General features: G+C 36.2%; 1 protein-coding gene across 1 annotated transcript in view; it reads right to left on the bottom strand.

Moving 5' to 3' along the window:
* Window positions 1-20383, bottom strand: part of DACH2 (dachshund family transcription factor 2) — a 263525-nt gene that overhangs the window by 235777 nt on the left and 7365 nt on the right. The gene's annotated exons all lie outside the window — the stretch shown is intronic.

Genomic DNA, 20383 nt, shown 5'->3' with positions numbered 1-20383 from the left:
TCTAACCCAATGCAAAGAAACCAAGAACCTTGAAAAAAGGTTTGATGAAATGCTAATGAGAAAAGACAACTTAGAGAATTGATGGAGCTGATAAACACAACATGAGAACTTCGTGAAGCATACACAAGTTTCAACAGCCAAATTGACCAAGCAGAAGAAAGGATATCAGAGGTCAAAGATCAACACAATGAAATAAAATGAGAAGGCAAGATTAGAGAGAAAAGGGTTAAAAGGAATGAACATAGTCTCCAAGAAATGTGGGACTATGTGAAAAGACCTAATCTACGTTTGATAGGTGTACCTGAATGTGACAGAGAGAATGAATCCAAGCTGGAAAATACTCTTCAGGATATTATCCAGGAAAACTTCCCCAACCTAGCAAGGCAAGCCAATATTCGAGCCCAGGAAATACAGAGAACACCACAAAGATAGTCCTCAAGAAGAGCAACCTCAAGGCACATAATCATCAGATTCACCAGGGTTGAAATGAAGGAGAAAATGCTAAGGGCAGCCGGAGAGAAAGGTCGGGTTACCCACAAAGGGAAGTCCATCAGACTCATAGCAGATCTCTCAGCAGAAACCCTACAAGCCAGAAGAGAGTGGGAGCAAATATTCAACATTGTTAAAGGAAAGAACTTTCAACCCAGAATTTCATATCCACCCAAACTAAGCTTCATAAGTGAAGGAAAAATAAAATTCTTTGTGAACAAGCAAGTAGTCAGAGATTTCATCACCACCAGGCCTGTTTTACAAGAGCTCCTGAAAGAGGCATTAAACATAGAAAGAAACAACCAGTACCAGCCACTCCAAAAATTACCAAATGGTAAAGAGCATCAACGCAATGAAAAAACTGCATCAACTAATGGGAAAAACAGCCAGCTAGCATCAAAATGGCAGGATCAAATTTACACATAACAATATTAACCCTAAATGTAAATGGGCTAAATGCCCCAATCAAAAGACACAGACTGGAAAACTGGATTAAAAGTCAAAACCCATCAGTGTGCTGTATCCAGGAAACCCATCTAACATGCAAGGATACACAAAGGCTCAAAATACAGGGATGGAGGAAGATTTATCAAGAAAATAGAGAGGAAAAAAAAGCAGGAGTTGCAATTCTCATCTCTGATAAAACAGACTTTAAACCAACAAAGATCAAAAGAGACAAAGAAGGACATTACATAATGCTAAAAGGATCAATGCAACAAGAAGAGCTAATGATCCTAAATATATATGCACCCAATACAGGAGCACCCAGATACATAAGGCAAGTTCTTAATGACTTACAAAGAGACTTAGACTCCCACACAATAATAGTGGGAAACTTTAACAGCCCATTGTCAATATTAGACAGACCAAAGAGACAAAAAATTAACAAGGATATCGAGGACTTGAACTCAGACCTGGACCAAGCAAGCCTAACAGACATTTACAGAACTCTCCACCCCAAATCCACAGAATATACATTCTTCTCATCACCACATCACACCTACTCTAAAACTGACCACATAATTGGAAGTAAATCACTCCTCAGCAAATACAAAAGAACGGAAATCATAACAAACAGTCTGTCAGACCACAGTGAAATCAAGTTAGAGCTCAGAATTAAAAAACTAACTCAGAACTGCACAGCTTCATGGAGACTGAAGAACTGGCTCTTGAATGTCGACTGGATAAACAATAAAATGAAGGCAGAAATAAAGATGTTCTTCAAAACCAACAGAAATGAAAACACAACATACCAGAATCTCTGGGACACATTTAAAGTAGTCTCTAGAGGAAAATATATAGCAATAAATGCCCACAAGAAGCGTGGAGAGATCTAAAATCAACACCATATCATCAAAATTGAAAGAGCTAGAGGAGCAAGATCAAAAAAAAAAAAACTGAAAAATTAGCAGAAGACAAGAAATAACTAAGATCAGAGCAGAACTGAAGGAGATAGAGACATACACACACACACACACACACAAAAAAAAAAAACCTTCAAAAAATCAGTAAATCCAGGAGCTGGTTTTTCGAAAAGATCAACAAAATAGACCACTAGCCAGATTAATTAAAAAAAAAAAGAGAGAGAAAATAATCAAATAGATGCAATAAAAAAATGATAAAGGGGATATCACCACAGATTCCACACAAATACAAACCATCATCAGAGATTATTACAAACCACTCTATGCATATAAATCAGTAAACCTGGAAGAAATGGATAAATTCCTGGACACTTGCCACCTCCCAAGCCTAAACCAGGAAGAAGTAGAAACCCTGAATAGACCAATAACAAGGTCTGAAGTTGAGGCAGCAATTATGAGCCTACGGCCCAAAAAAGAAAAAGCCCTGGTCCAGATGGGTTCACAGCCGAATTCCATCAGACATACGAAGAGGAGCTGGTACCATTCCTTCTGAAACTATTCCAAACAATCCAAAAAGAGAATGCTTCCCAAATCATTTTATGAGACCAACATCATCCTGATACCAAAACCCGGCAGAGACTCAGCAAGAAAAGAAAACTTTAGGCCAATATCCATGATGAACATAGCTGCAAAAATTTTCAGTAAAATACTAGCAAACCGATTGCATCAGCACATCAAAAAGCTTATCCACCACGAGCAAGTAGGCTTCATCCCAGGGATGCAAGGCTGGTTCAACATATGCAAGTCTATAAACGTAATTCACCACATAAACAGAACCAAAGACAAAAACCACATGATTATCTCAACTGATGCAGAGAAGCCCTTTGTCAAAACTAAACAGCCCTTTATGCTAAAACCCCTCAATAAACTAGGTATTGACGGAACGTATCTCAAAATAATAAAAGCTATTTACGACAAACCAACAGCCAATATCATACTGAATGGGCAAAAACTGGAAGCATTCCCTTTGAAATCTGGCACTAGACAAGGATGACCTCTCTCATCACTCCTATTCAGTATAGTATTGGAAGTTCTATCCAGAACAATCAGGCAAGAAAAAGAAATGAAGAGTATTCAAATAGGAAAGGAGAAAGTCAAATTGTCTCTATCTGCAGGCGACATGATTGTATATTTAATAGACCCCATCATCTCAGCCCAAATTCTCCTGAAACTGATAAGCAACTTCAGCAAAGTCTCAGCATATAAAATCAATATGCAGAAATTACAAGCATATTCCTATACACCAAGAGCAGACTTAAGGATAGCCAAATCAAGAATGAACTGCCATTCACAATTGCTACAAAGAGAATAAAATACCTAAGAATACAACTAACAAGGAACATAAGGTACCTCTTCAAGGAGAACTATAAACCACTGCTCAACAAAATCAGAGAGGACACAAACAGATGGAGAAACATTCCATGTTCATGGTTAGGAAGAATGAATATTATGAAAAAGGCCATACTGCCCAAAGTAATTTACAGATTCAATGCTATCTCCATCAAGCTACCAATGACCTTCTTCACAGAACTGCAAAAAACCACCTTAAGCTTCATATGGAACCAAAAGAGAGCCTGCATAGCCAAGTCAATTCTAAGCAAAAAGAACAAAGCAGGAAGCATCACACTACTGGACTTCAAACTATACTACAAGGCTACAGTAATCAAAAGAGCATGGTACTGGTACAAAAACAGAGATATAGACCAATGGAACAGAACAGAGGCCTCCGAGGCAACACAACACATCTACAATCATCTGATCTTTGACAAACCTGACAAAAACAAGCAAGGGGGAAACGATTCCTTGTTTAATAAATGGTGTTGGGAAAACTGGCTAGCCTTGTGCAGAAAGCAGAAACTGGACCCCTTCCTGATACTTTACACTAAAATTCGCTCCAGATGGATTAAAGACTTAAACATAAGACCTAACATCATAAAAACCCTAGAAGAAAATCTAGGCAAAACCATTCAGGACATAGGCAGGCATAGGCAAGGACTTCATGACCAAAACACCAAAAGCATTGGCAACAAAAGCCAAAATAGACAAATGGGACCTAATCAAACTCCACAGCTTTGACACGGCAAAAGAAACAGTCATTAGAGTGAATCGGCAACCAACAGAATGGGAAAAAATTTTTGCAGTCTACCCATCTGACAAAGGGCTGGTATCCAGAATCTACAAAGAACTAAAACAGATTTACAAGAAAAAAAAACAAACAAGCCCATTCACAAATGGGCAAAGGATATGAACAGACACTTTACAAAAAAAGACATACAGGAGGCCAAAGAACATATGAAAAAATGCTCTTCATCACTGGACATTAGATAAATACAAATCAAAAGAACATTGAGATACCATCTTAAGCCAGTTAGAATGGCAATCACTAAAAAATCTGGAGACAGATGCTGGAGAAGATGTGGAGAAATGGGAATACTTTTACACTGTTAGTGGGAATGTAAATTAGTTCAACCGTTTTGGAAGACAGTGTGGTGATTCCTCAGGGACGTAGAAATAGAAATTCCATTTGACCCAGCAATCCCATTACTAGGTATATAGCCAAAGGATTATAAATTGTTCTACTGTAAGGACACATGTACACGAATTTTCATTGCAGCACAGTTTACAATAGCAAAGACCTGGAACCAACCCAAACGCCCATCGATGATAGACTGGATAGGGAAAATGTGGCACATATATACCATGGAATATTATGCAGCCATCGAAAACGATGAGTTCGTGTCCTTTGTAGGGACATGGATGAACCTGGAAACCATCATTCTCAGCAAACTGACACAGGAGCAGAAAATCAGCCACCACATGTTCTCACTCATAGGTGGGTGTTGAACAATAAGACACATGGACACAGGGAGGGAAGCATCACACACTGGGGTCTGTCTGGGGGAAATATTGGAGGGACAGTGGGGGTTGGGGAGTTGGGGAGAGATAGCATGGGGAGAAATGCCAGATTTAGGTGATGGGGATGAAGGCAGCAAACCACACTGCCATGTATGTACCTATGCAACAATCTTGCATGTTCTTCACATGTACCCCAAAACCTAAAATGCAATAAAAATAAAAAAATAAATAAAAATAAATAAATCTGGAGACAACATATGCTGGAGAGGATGTGAAGAAATAGGAATGCTTTTACACTCTTGGTGGGGGTGTAAATTAGTTCAACCATTGTGGAAGACAGTGCAGCAATTCCTCCATAACCTAGAAATAGAAATACCGTTTGACCCAGCAATCCCAGTGCTGGTTATATACCCAAATAATTAGAAATCTTTCTATTACAAAGACACAGGCACATGTATGTTCACTGCAGCACTGTTTACAAGAGCTAAGACTTGGAACCAACCCAAATGCCCATCAATGAAAGACTGGATAAAGAAAATGTGGCACATATATACCATGGAATACTATGAGGTCATAAAAAAGGATGAGTTCCTGTACTTTGCAGGGACATGGATGAAGCTGGAAACCATCATTCTTAGCAAACTGACACAAGAACAGGAAGCCAAACATTGTATATTCTCACTTATAAAAGAGTGTTGAACAATGAGAACACATGGATACAGGGAGGGGAACATCAAGCACTGAGGTCTGTTGGGGGGTGAGAGCTAAGGGAGGGATAGCAGGGGAGAGACTGGGGAGTGATAACATTAGGAGAAATACCTGATGTAGGTGAAGGAGGGATGGAGGCAGCAAACCACCATGGCATGTGTATACCTATGTAACAATCCTGCACAATCTCACATGTACCCCAGAGCTTAAAGTATACTACTACTACTAATAAAAAGCATTCAGGTTGCTGTGTGGCTTCTTTTAACTGATCATAGTAAAATTTGAGAAGAAGGAAATGATTTAAAGATGGAATTTATAATTAAAAGAAAGTAGAATTTATGGATTGGAAGGTTTTTTTGTCAGTCTGGCCCTGTGTTTCAGAGTAAAAGCACTTTCAGGTGAGGAAAGCAGGAATGTGGCCCAGAAACTATATGAGATTAGCAAAAACCAAACAAAGTCAGAGGTTATTCAGCAGGACAATGGGAAAATGACCCCAAAAGCACTTTAGAAATTACTGGTGTTGCCCCTTTCCCATCAGATGCCCGGAGGAAGGAAATATGTCAGCAGAGACCTGGGGCATCCTTGGGATTTAGAGAATCTCTGCTTAGGGTCACCTCAAGTCTCTACTAATCAGTTTACTGCAAAACTCTTAAGCCATGCAACCATAGCTCAAGTGGGTCCAAGGGTGGATTGAGTTGCTACTCTGTATAGTAAAAGCTATAAACATTGGCAGCCTACATATGGTGCCAATTCTGCAATTATGCAGAATGCAAGGAATTTGGGACATAGCTTTTTCCACCCAGATTTCAAAGAATGTATCTGATATCTTGAGAACTCAGGAAGAGACTTGTCACAGTGGTGGACCACAACAGAGAGCTTCCACTAACGCAATGCTCAGCAGAACTGTGGTAGTGAGACCATCCACAACACCTAGAATTCTTAGCCAATACATTTCTGTTCATTATATAAACCAAAAGGTATCTGAGACAAGTCTAAATTTGTTTAGAGATTTCTTTTGCCAAGATTAGGGTCAATGACCTCTGCCACAGCCTCAGGTGGTCCTGAGAATATGCACCCAAGGTGGTTTGGTTACAGCTTTGTTGTATGCATTTTAAAGAGACAGATGCTACAGGCGAAGACATAAATCAATACATATAAAGTATACATTGGTTTAGCTCAAAAAGGTAGAACATCTTGAAGTGGGAGAATTCCAGATCATAGGTGGATTCAAAGATTTTCTGATTGACAATTCATTAAAAGAGTTGAGCTCCACCTGAAGAACTCTTCTTAGCTCAGCTTGAGTTAAGGTAAAGGGAGTTGTAGAGGACAAGGCTTTTGTCGTGTAGATGAAACCTCCAAGTAGCAGGCTCCAGAGAAAATAGACAATGGATGTCCTCTTGTCAGACTCTCTTGAAAAGACATAGTAATGGAAGGAGATTCTTGCAGAGAGCAAATTTCCCCCGTAAGAGACAGCTTTGCAGAGCCATTTCAAAATATGTCAAAGAAATATATTTTGAGATAAAATACGTCGATTCCCTTCAGGAAACATTACAGGTCATGTGATACTATACCAGAGTCAGGTTGGAAGCTGGTATCTTATTGCTTCAGTCTGTTTTGTCAGTCTTAAGATCTCTGTTTTAATGTTAATGTGGGTTCATTGTGTCTAAATTGCAAAGGGAAGAAAGTATAATGAAATGCATCCTGACCCCTGCTTCCCATCATGGCCTAAAATAGTTTTTCAGATTTCCTTGGGATAAGCATGGCCAAGAGAGGAGTCTATTCAATTGGTTTAGGGGCTTAGAATTTTACTTTTGGTTTATGATTATATATTACTCAGTCTCAGGTATTCTGTTACAGCAGCACAATGCATATTAAGACACTCTCCCAATCTGAAGGACCAGTTCTTTTAAGGCAATGATCATGTAATATACAATTTTGAATTCTCATTTTGAGGCACATAACAGACAGCGACTAAATACTAAATGGATGAGTTGGATGAAGAAGACCTTGCACAAATAAAATTATTACTTTCACCCCTGTCTGCCTCAAAAACACAAAATTAAACAATGGTTTTCAAATAGAGCTATTCATAACTCTTAATTAAGAAACATCAATATATCTGCTGTCCCTTCTATTTCTTCATTGTGATAAGATAACTAGGTTACTTTGTTTTAAATTTAGTTGATGATCAATGCAAATTTGATAAGATAAATGAAAATGTAAAGCCTATTTTGAAAAATATAAATTTAATCTATTATGTGAATATTAAATTCCTTGAAAGTCCACTTAAAAGGCATAAATTGAAGTGAACAGCAAATGGATCATAGGAGGAAACTAAGAGAATATACAATTCTAAAGTAAAAAGACATGCAATAATAAGGCCAAGAGCATACAAGCATGAAATCTATAAATGAAAATAAAGAATTAAAAAAGATAAAGCATTTTAGTAAAGTTATAGGGCTAAATGAGTGACAATATTGGTTCACTCTTGGGAGGTTCAGCAATAGGAAGAAATGTATTTCTGAGTCTAGAAAGAAAGTCAAGTGTAGTCTAATGCATGATTTAGCTCAAGCCAAATATGGTCTGACAGCAGGGCTAAATTTCAAACTGTTGAGTTTTCTGTACAAAGAGTTTTTTTTGTTTAACTGACATTGTAGATCAGGCGTCCCCAACCTTTTTACACAGGGGGCCAGTTCACTGTCCCTCAGACCGTTGGAGGGCCGCCACATACTGTGCTCCTCTCACTGACCACCAATGAAAGAGGTACCCCTTCCTGAAGTGCGGTGGGGGGCCAGATAAGTGGCCGCAGGGGGCCGCATGTGGCCCTTGGGCCATAGTTTGGGGACGCCTGTTGTAGATATTAACAGAAGAAAATACATAATGACTCAAATAATTTGCCGATTTCTTACCTATTTATGTATAATCTTATCACTCAACATAAGTAATACAATTCAGAAAAAACTTTTCAGCTTTCTGTTCTGTGAACAGAAATAGTTCATACAAGCTACATTTCATTCTGTCTAGACAAATACAAATGGCCAATTAACTTCTTCCTTCCCTTCCTGTAACTCCACACAACTGTCGCCATACTGTGATAAAGCCTGAACTTGGGGCACTTTACCTCTCACCATCTTTGATTTTGATTTGCCTTATAACTGCTCTCCCTAACTTTGTCATGGAATACTGCAAAGACAAGTGACCAAAGTTTCAAATTAATGAATTAAAATAGAATGTAATCAAGCTATAGGAAATTTGCTAGTAAATTAATAAATATTCCAGAGCACTTTCACCAGTCTCAAGTTATCAGTCCAGTTTTCTGAGTAGCAGAGTATGTGCAGTAACTAATAGGAGTCTAAGAAGGTTAGCAATGCCTTTCTCAGACAAGAAATTCTTATTTTTGCATACATTTGACAAGCCACGAATATTACATGAGATATCACAGGTTTTATATGGCCTCCTTGAATCTGCCATTCTGGATTTAAAAAAAAAAATGCACAGAAGTAGTGGCACCAAAGACATTGTAAAAGTAGAAAATGTAGCTAGTGGTCAATAATCACTGGTTAAATTATGTTGTGGAAAGAACTTGGTACTCCTAATAAATTGGGAAAAATGGTCTCACTATTCAAGTATTTTATTTTTGCTTTAAAGAGAACAAAAATGATTATATGTTATTAATACTCTGCTATACTAACTCAGACGTTCTTATGTCAAAAGATAATATAATTTGATAATAAGCTTTTGCTTACCTTTATAAATAGTCCAAACCAAAGAAAAGAACATACAAAAAGCCATGGAAGTGTGAAAGAGCATGAGACATCTGAAGAACAGAGAGAAGTTTATTGAGGTTATAGAGTACATGGTATTTAAAGAAGTTGTGGGAGATGATAACAGAAAGTTAAAATAAAGAAGATCAGAAAAATGCTTTTTCTACATTAAGTAATTTTAACTTTACTTTCAATGAAAAGGCATAGAAGAGTTTCATGCAAAGGACAAACAATTAATAAAAAATAAATATAAAATAATCTGGGGAGTCAGAGACCAGGTTTGGCAACACAGTGAGTCTAAACCTCTACAAATCAACACAAAAAAAATTATCCATGCATGATGTCACATTCCAGTAGTCCTAGCTAATTTAGAGGCTGAGTTAGGAGAATCACTTGAGTCTAGGAGTTCAAGGCTACAATGAGGTATGACTGTGCCACTGCCCTGTAGCCTGGACAACAGAGTGAGGCTGTCTCGATAACTAACTAAATAAATAAATAAATAAGACAATGTAAGTTATTACAATATTGTCCCTTGCTAGTCAAATGAACAAAACTAAAAGGTAAGCAAATTATGGTTCACGTTAGCCTTTCCATAGAAACAAACAGAAACAGAGAACTTCATTTTACTTATTTATTTTAAACATTGTTATTTCTTTTAAACAATGCTATGCATTTCTAAAACAATGTTTTAGAAATGAACAATGTGTGGTTCTATCTCAAATAGGATACTCCAGAAGGATATTTGGGAAATTCAGATGATAAACTTCAACAGATGTCATCTTCAGCAAGAAATGAGCTTATTATGAATATACCTAAGGTTACATAAATCACTCTCTATAAATTTATTTTCTCAATAAGTATCTCTAACATAACTTGAACTAGGGTATTAGTTTGTTTTCACACTACTATAAGGAACTACTTGAGACTGGGTAATTTTGAAGAAAGGAGCTTTAATTAACTCACAGCTCTGCCTGGGTGAGGAGGCCTCAGGAAACACAATCATGGCAGAAGGTGAAGGAGAATGAAGGCACATATTACATGGTGGCAGAGAGAGAGACAGAGAGAGAGAAAGAGAGAGAGAGAGAGAGAGAGAGAAGAGGAGAGGAGAGGAGAACAGCAAGGAAGAAATATGCCCCATGATTCTCACCAGGTCCCTTCTCTTACACATGGGGATTACAATTTCTGATGACACTTTGCTGGGAACCCAGAGCCAAAGCATATCATTGGACCCCTGGCCCCTCTCAAATCTCATTTCATTTTCACACTGCAAAACTAAACATGCCTTCCCAACAGTCCCAGAAAGTCTTAACTCATTCCAACATTAACTCTAAAGGCCAAATCCAAAGCCTCATCTGAGACAAGGCAAGTCCTTTTCACCTATAAGACTGTAAAATTAAAGCAAGTTAGTTACTTCCAAGATACAATGGGGGTACAGGCATGGGTTAAGTGTTCCCACTCCAAATGGGAGAAATTGCCTGACACAATCTCTTCAGGAAACTTACAATCATGGCAGAAGGCAAAGGAGAAGCAAGACACATCTTACATGGCAACAGGAAAGAGCAAGAGAGAGAAAGGAAGTGCCTTGTTTTAAAATCATCAGGTCTCATGAAAACTCAAGGGAGAAATCTATCCCAGGATCCAGTCATCTCCGACCAGGCTCCTCCTTCAACACATAAGGATTACAGTTTGAGATGAGGTCTGGGAGGGGACACAGAGCCAAACCATATCAACTATGATCGAGATAAACTTTTAAAACAGAAAATCTACATTTCCCTCTTTCTTTCGGCCTACAAAAATTTTCAAGTATCACAGATACAAGTGAGGGGAAGGAAGGCAGCAAACCACATTGCCATGTATGTACCTATGCAACAATCTTGCATGTTCTTCACAAGTACTCCAAAACCTAAAATGCAATAAAAAAAATTCAAGTATTATTCCAATTTCCTCCTATGGTCTTTGAGATATTATTTCATATTTTGTAAATTAGTACATAGGTCTTTAATCACTCAGTACATGCCATGAATGGGCTAATATGCTTCATATGCAAGTTTCCTTTGCCCTTGTTCACTTTAGTTATCTTTCACAAAACAGTCAATAGATATTTTTGTCCTAAAACAATCTCAGTAGATAAATAGATAAAGAAAATGTGATTGTGTCTCTGTGTGTGTGTGTGTGTGTGTGTGTGTGTGTGCACAATGGAATACTATTTCACCATACGGAAAAATGAAATAATGTCATCTGCAGAAACATGGATGGAAATGGAGGTCATTATGTTAAGGGAAATAAGCTAGGCACAGAAAGACAAACATCATATGTTCTCACTGATATGAGGGAGCTAAAAAAGTTGATCACCTGGGGGTAGAGAGTGGAATGATAGATATCAGAGACTGGGAATGAGGTATGAGTATGGGGGTGGGGGGTGGGTGAAAAGAGGTTGGTTAACAGGTGGAATCATACAGTTTAATAGCATAAGTTCTAAGGCCAGGTGCAATGGCTCACATCTATAATCCCAGGACTTTGGGAGGCTGAGGCAGGAGGATCACTTGAGGCCAGGAGTTCGAGACCAGCATGAAAAATACACTGAAACCCAGTCTCTACAAAGAATTTAAAAATTTAGCCAAGTGTAATGGTGTGTGCCTCTAATCCTAGCTACCCCAGAAGCAAGGTAAGAAGATCACTTGAGCCCAGACATTCCAGGTTGCAGTGAGCTATGATCATGCCACTGCACTGTAGCCTGTGTGACAAAGAAAGACCTTTGCTCAAAAAACAAAGAAAAAAAGGAATAAATTCTAGTGTTCAATAGCAGAATAAAGTGACTATGTGAGTGTAGTTAACACTAGTGTATTGCATTTTTCAAAATAGCTACAAGATAGGACCTGAAATGTACCCAACACATAGAAATGATAAAAACTTGGGTGATGGATACGTTGAATACCCTGACTTGGACATTACATATTCTACACATGTAATAACATTTCACATGTACTTCATAAATATGTACAAGTGTAATATAGTAAAAAATTGAAAAGAATTGTCTACAGAAACAAAATATCAGCTTGGGTCCCAATTTTTAAAAAGTATGAAGCATAGTGGTTATACTCTGAAGATAAAGGATTTACTTCTATAAATCGTATTCTTCATTAAAATATATATCAGAAACTTTGACTTCAAACTGAAATTTTACTTTAATATTGTGACAAAATATCACACATTTCAGACATATTAAGGGTAATATATCTTCCCATTTATTTATCTATTTATCTAACTAGTTTAATTAAGCTAAGAATTCAACTCATGCTTTTACAATGAGTTGTAATATCTTGAGAGTTTTTCCTTTGAAACAAAACATGAATCTTTTATCTCTTGTGGCCAAAGTACCCTAAGCCCAAAAATTATGCTTTTTTCATATTGCTCTTACCACAGATACAAGAAAAATTATTTTTCTTCTTTGGCCTTGCAGGAAATTGCTTTTTCCTTCCAAAGGATATCTTTTTTAGCTTTAAGTGTGATCCAGATCAAAAAGTCAACTGTGTGAAAATGACAACGTCATAAATAGTATGATACAAACTTTTAGTCTGCAAATATTTGTTTTCTACATTAGACTGACTCTAGGCAAGACTGAAAAGTAGTAAGACTTTGTTTGGGTCACCTTTCCACTTTTTCTATGCTCCTCTCTCCTCCTCTTTTAGTTCCTCTTCACAATGTCAAGGTCCATGATGATGTAAAATGCCAAACTACTGATCTTCCCCAAATAATATGCCCTTCACTCTGGTCCTCAGTTTCTATTCCTCCTAGACTATAAACCTGTATTTAAGCAGAACTAGATACAAATTTATACTAAGTCATGATTAAACAAAGTATGACTTACTTTACTTCAAAAATATACTTCGAGACAGCAGAGAGTATGTTGGTGAAATGTTTGAATTCAGGTGGGACATACTGTTGAAAATATATTTCAAAGACTGGTTACAGTAAGTGTTGGCAATGATATGAACAATCACACACAGCTGATGGGAAGGCAAAATGACACGACGTTGGAAAATAGTTTTAACGTTTGCTATACACATAAACATACACTCACCATACAACCCAGCAATTCCATTTCTATTTTTAATCAAGGTAAATGAAAACATATATCCACACAAAATGTGTACATGAAGCCTTAAAGCAGTGCCATTCACAATAGCTAAAAACTGGGAAATAACCCCAATGTCTGAAAGAGTGAAATGTATAAACAAATTGTGATATATTCATACCATGGAGTACTTACTGCAATTAAATCTTGATATATACAACAATTTGGAATCTCAATAAAATGCTAAGTGAAAGAAATCAGACAAAAAATAGTACATTCTTTACATAATCTCTTTCTATAAAATGTTGGAAAATATAAACGAATATACAGTGAAAAACACAGACCAGTGGTTACCTGGGAGGCATACAGGGAAGGAGGGGTGTGGTAATAGAAAAGTTGAGAAAATGAGTGTGCTCACTATTTTGATTGTGGTGGTGGTTTCATACATGTGCATCAGACCAAAATTCTCAAATTGTACTTTCTATGTACAGCTTATTCCATGTCAATTACACATCAGGAAAACATTTTTTAAAGAATGCAGTTGTTAACAAAGACCTTACTCAGTCTTCTGAAATAATTCTAGATAGGCAGACATCTATCAACTGATTATTATCAATTGGTCCATTTCATTTCATATGAAATGGATGCTATATGAGAAAATCGCTCTCCCTTCTTATCCTCACTTCAATTTAATATTCACTGCTATCTACCATGACCCACTTCAGTTACTCTTATTACAATTGTTTATATAACTTCATGTATTGTCAAATAAAGTGCAAGGAAGAAAGGGTTTTCTATATTATTAAAAATATATTTCTTCTCTGTTGGTCCCTGGATTATGCAAGTAACACTACTGAGAAAGGAAACATCATTACTGTTGAGAATTCAGAAAAAAAGATAAAATTAAGTCAGAGTGTAACTGTCCTTTTTTATGTTGTCATTTAGTCTTGGAATTCTAATTTTCATTTCTACTAATCATGTAGAAAGTATGATATGCTAACCCAGATAGCAAACAGAGTGCTTGCTAGAACTTTATTTATTATATTAGCTGAATCTGAATTTCCCAGAAACAAATTTTTGTTTTAATATGTCTGTCAGTGCTCTTTTTTCTATATGTAGCATATTTATTGTAACTTAAAAATGTCTCCCCCCAATTTTTTTGGCTCCTGCCAATCTAACGGAGTGCTTCAAAAAGTATTCTCACCTGACACTTTCAGGTTTACATTAAGAGTTAAATAAGAGCACTCTGGGAAAACAAAAGCATGTATTAATAACATTTTTAATCTCTACATTTGGGCAGTGTCTACATTGACTCAGGCATATGTATGAATGTGTAACTACAAACTACCATTTTCAGAACTCTCAGAATTTCTCCTACATTGAACATAAACTGCAAATTGTTCAAAACATGATCTAGAGTTTATACACTGCAAGACGGGGAGCAAAGAAGTCACAAAAAACATTTTCACCACTACAACCACAGTAATCAATCCCAGTTTCCCAGCCTTTGGTTGATTAAAATGGCAGATTACCTTATTGTCTATCAATTTCTAAAAGGTGAGTTCTTGGTGCCAAGGGTACATTTTGTTACTCAGTTTTGGTCACAATATGTAGGTGATGCTTGTAGATGCTAAATTGTATTAGTCTTTAATTCTTCAATAGGAAATGATAGACACTGTATTTTGCTCTGCAGGATCCCTTGGATGATTGATAAAGTGTATGTTGCTTAAGAAGTATACATTCTAAAATAATGTGTTTATCTTTTGATAAACTGCATGCATTGGTATAATGGGTTATTTTAGTACAGCCATCCACTCTATCCAATAAAATAAAGTAATGACAAGGCAGCTTATCATTTGTCAGGCATATTATACAATGGAAAGCTTTATTGTGCTATGTAAATGTTCTCTTTCTGCCCTGGAAAAGAAAAGCATGCCAGAAAAAAACGAGCAGACACTAAAAGAGTAACACAAGTAGTAGGTGAAAAGTTATGTATTTTATTTCGTGTAATTTGTGTATTATGGGGAAAATGTAGTTGAAGGGTGGGCCCTAGAGATGGAAATATCTTTTTATAATTCAATAGACTTGGCTTGTGACTATGTAATTTTTGTAAGAGATCTCTCATTTGGGGATGGTTTGAGGATGGACCAGATGGAAAGCAGGGCACTGTGGGATACATCATTTATCACAATGACAGTGTGTAGGCATCAGTGATCCTCTCAACACAGGGGGAAGCTAAAACTGCAAATGTGGAGCAGCATTACAGTCAGAGTAGTGGAGTTTGGCAACACTTGAATTTCTCATTAACTTAATCATATTAATTCATTAGCCATATATATCAAAGTAATTCACTCAGGAATTGTCACGAGAAATAATTTATAACTGTTCCCTTTCTCTACACACAAAGTAAGTTGTAGTCATTCAGAAGATTGTGCATACTTCTTAGAGGGAAAAATTATAGCCACAACTAATAATAACAATAATTGTCAACTGTTTTTCTACTAGCTGTCCCACACTGTAAACTACTAAAAGAATTAGCAAAAAAAGAGAAGTAAAGTGTTTTATTTTATTGAAGTTTTATAATCAACAACAGACAGACAGATTATCCCAGGGATTTCCTATTTCTGAAACACCAAACATCTGATCCCTTACCTTTAACTTAATTGGTTCCAATATCATCCTGAAGTTTCAGAGGTTCGATTTTTAATACCAGGGTTTTGGTTTGCTTTTGTCAGAGATCGTTCAGCATATTTGGAAACGTATGATGTTTATGATAAGATTAAAAAAACCTAGTCTTTTAAATTCTGGCTGTAATCTATATTGTCTCTGAGATTAGGGTAAGTCACTGAGCTTCTTATAAACTCATTTGTTAATCAGGAACACTAATAGTGCTAACCTCACAAGACTGCTGAGAGGATCAAACGAGAAAGAATTGAAAATAGTTCTTTATAAAATAGAGCTACATGCATATACATATACACACATTAAAGATGTGGGGATGTTTTGTAAAGCACTATAGAGATTATTATCATATGTAATCATCATCATTACCAACATCATCACCATCAGCATCACCATCACCAATATCTTATAGGTTGGCTTAAATTTCTCCTCTCCACCTACAGAAATAAGCAATGGATTCTGCCCTATGAGCCAGCCATGCAGGACAAATATTGGCAGGAGCCTAAAAAACTGGGGGGAAACATTTTTAAGTTAAAAAAAAATATGCTACATATAAAAAAAAGAGCACTGACAGACATATTAATACAAAAATTTGTGTTTGGGAAACCCAGATTCAGCTAATAAAGTTCTAATTATTAAGCTGATGTATTTAAGCTTTTCTTTAGTAAAGAATCTGCAAATGCATGTCAGTCTAAAATCTCCATTAGAAATATTAGCAATTCAAAATCTAGCTCTTATTAGGCCAATTGTTCTTCGTGAGCACACAAAAAATAAAATGCAATGACATAAAAAAACACCATATACTGTTTATATGATACGAAGCATACTTTACAATATTGCCCTTAACAAACCCAAAGATAGTCTTAGGAAAAGATACGTTTTTAGGCACGGTAAAACTGCTTAAATGCTTTCATTCCTCTCATCCTAGGAGCAATCCCGACTCCAACTACGCCCCCTGTCAGCAAGAAATAGTTACAGCAGTCATCAGCTTTTTCCGGTCTCCCTAGCTCAGAACTCAGGATAGAGGTGTGCTGAAACTGAAAGAGGGAAATTGAAATTGCCTTTGCAAAATTATGACAGTAAAAAAAAATCTGATGTAGTTGACTCCATCTTGCTTCTAACCTCCAAGATGTCTTTGGTCATTCCTGGGCACAGGCTAAACTAAATTTGGGAGGAATTTATAGTTTAACTTTGAAGTAAGGATGTTATTAGTCCCTCCCTAAAACTAGTCCCTTCCCTGTTCTGGGGATGAAACAGCCTTTGTAAAACTAATGTAAGGCAACAAGATTGGGATTATGGGAGGGGACTGATAAAATATAGGTGTAGTTTTTCTTTTTTTTTTTTTTTTGGACTCTAAATTCTGGGGTACATGTGCAGATCTTGCAGGATTGTTGCATACTCTGAATAAACTAGATATCAATGGAATGTATCTCAAAATAATGAAAGCTATTTATGACAAACCCACAGCCAATATCATACTGAACAGTAAAAACACTGGAAGCATTCTCTTTGAAAACTGGCACTAGAAAAGGATGCCCTCTCTCACCACTCCTATTCAATATAGTATTGGAAGTTCTAGCCAGAGCAATCAGGCAAGAAAAAGAAATAAAGAATATTCAATTAGGAAAAGAGAAAGTCAAATTGTCTCTATTTGCAGATGATATGATTGTATATTTAGAAGACCACATCGTCTCAGCATAAAATCTCCTTAAGCTGATAAGCAACTTCAACGAAGATTCAACATACAAAATCGATGTGCAGAAATCACACGCATTCCTATACACCAATAACAGACAAACAGAGAGCCACACCATGAGCAAACTCCCATTCACATTTGCTACAAAGAGAAAAAAGGACATAATAATACAACTAACAAAGGATGTGAAGGACCTCTTCAAGGAGAACTACAAACCACTGCTCAAAGAAATAAGAGGGGAAACAAACAGATGGAAAAACATTCCACTCCTGGTTAGGAAGAATCAATATTGTGAAAATGGCCATATTTTCCAAAGTAATTTATAGATTCAATGCTATCCCCATCAAGCTACCATTGACCTTCTTCACAGAACTGGAAAAAACCACCTTAAACTTCATATGGAACCAAAAGAGAGCCCGCATAGCCAGGACAATCCTAAGCAAAGGGAACAATGCCAGAGGCATCATGCTACCTGACTTCAAACTATACTACAAGGTGTAGTTTTTCTAACCCAATACTGATCAGAAGACATGTGGCCTGAAGTCAGAAGATTTGTGACTTCCCCAATTGTTCCTATAAATAACATCACTGTAGTAGAATCTAAGGTTGGTTTTCTGAGATTTTTTTTCAGCCTTACTCCAACCAGATCCATGACTCGGGATTCAACTTGTTCTGTCATCCAGAGGCCAGCTCAGCACATGAGAACCATTTTCCACACCCCTATGATTTTATTCCTCAACCAATCAGCAGCATCCATTATTTAGTCCCCTACCCACCAAATTGTCCAAAAAACCCTAACCTACAAGCCTCTAGTGACTGATTTGAGTAATAACTTCATCTACTGTGTGGCTGTCCTTGTGTCAAACTCTTTTTTACCACAAAAAAAAATACATACATATATATATATATATATATATATATATATATTTGTTTTAAGAAAACCATCAAAAAGGTTAATATGTTTTCTAGAATGAGGACTTGATCTTTTTTTTTTTTTTTTTTTTTTTCACTGAGAATGTCCTAGGACATCTCTTTATGACCACTTCTTAGCATTCAAACCAAATGAGTGAAAATTTGAAATGCATGATTAAAAGAGAGGGACACTGATACCAATTATGCTATGAAGCTAATTGGCCTTATATCACACTATGAGATTGAATACACACTGCCAACAATAGGTATAATTCTACTTCTGGCTTTGTTAATCCTGAGTTGAGTGTTGTAGGTACTATTGCTGAATTGAATCTTCATAGGCTCAGTTACCCAAAGACTGGAATGGCATCTGACAGTCTTAAAATTTTTTTTTTGCCATGATATAGCCAGAATAAACAAACCAGCTTAAGAATCTTTTAAGGAATGAACACTACAGAAATTTCTTCTGAGGCACTTTATTACTTCCCTGTAAGCTGTCACTTTAAATCTCTCTCAGGCCAAATTTCACATCTGTCTATTAGAAATGCTTCATAAGCTAAGGAAAGGGAAGCCATCATCTTTTGGGAAATTCAAAGGCACAAACAACAAATCCATCCAGTCAGTGTGATCCAGGGATATTAGCACTTCTGCAGAGATACAGAGAAGGATGTATATAATATTCCCTCTTCTTTTCTCCCTGCATATCACAAAAGATTTTACAGAAAATATTAGAAAATAGGATAATTCTATAAGAATGGGCTATCAAGGAACTGAGCTATTGATTATATTATAGAAATAGAGATAGAAATATATAAGATGAGAATATCAGTAGTTCAAATATATAAAGACAACATGCAGTCTAATGTCATCATTTTGGGACAGCTAGGGAAAGGCTAGGTGGAATTTGGGAAAACTGACTCACATAATAAATTTTATTTCAGTGTTATAATGTATTCTTATATTGTATGGTGCAGAGCAGATGTTCAAAAAATAAATGTAAAATGAAAGAATGAATGCATAGATAGCTCTAAATCTATTTCAATATTATATGTGTCTATAGTTATATAGATATAATATCTAAATTCATATCTGACAATATTATCAAGAATAGATCCTAAGGGCCTACCTTAGTGAATAAAGATTAATTAGTATTAATTAGTATGTTGATTACTTGTGTAACAGATCTTACTAAAGTGATTTCAGGCACCTAAATAACCCCAAAATATTTTAACAATATTACATTCATGCACAGATTAATACACACATATATTTATTGTTCATACATCTAATTTGCTAAATAAGATATTTTTACTAATACCAGAGGCTTTGGCATACACAGTGTCTGAATTATCACAGATTTTGAACTAGTGGAGTTTAAATAGATCAGGTTTCCTTATGTCAGAAAAGTATAACCAAGAAGAAAATAAATGTCTGAGATTAAAACAAAAAATACACATTACAGAAGAAAATAAAATCAGACAAAAATAGAAGATTTTTATCTTTATAGTATGCAAATAAAGCAATATGGCACACCTAATATTATACTGCATCCTTGGTGATTTACATGTCAAGCTACATAAATTGAAGAACCATTCTGAAATAAATCTAAGAATGATGAGAATGATGCCTGATGCAATTCTAACCCTCTTCACTGGCATTTTTTACATGCAACTGCTTGAGGAAAAAAGACCAACTATTTTACTTTTCCTCCACACATTTGAATGTAGGTGAGTAAGATATCATTGGGCATACAAAATAAATTTATATAAACTAAAGA

Source organism: Saimiri boliviensis, chromosome X (assembly GCF_048565385.1).
Source record: "Saimiri boliviensis isolate mSaiBol1 chromosome X, mSaiBol1.pri, whole genome shotgun sequence".
Taxonomy (NCBI): domain Eukaryota; kingdom Metazoa; phylum Chordata; class Mammalia; order Primates; family Cebidae; genus Saimiri; species Saimiri boliviensis.
This window is presented reverse-complemented; position numbering and strand designations above follow the sequence as displayed.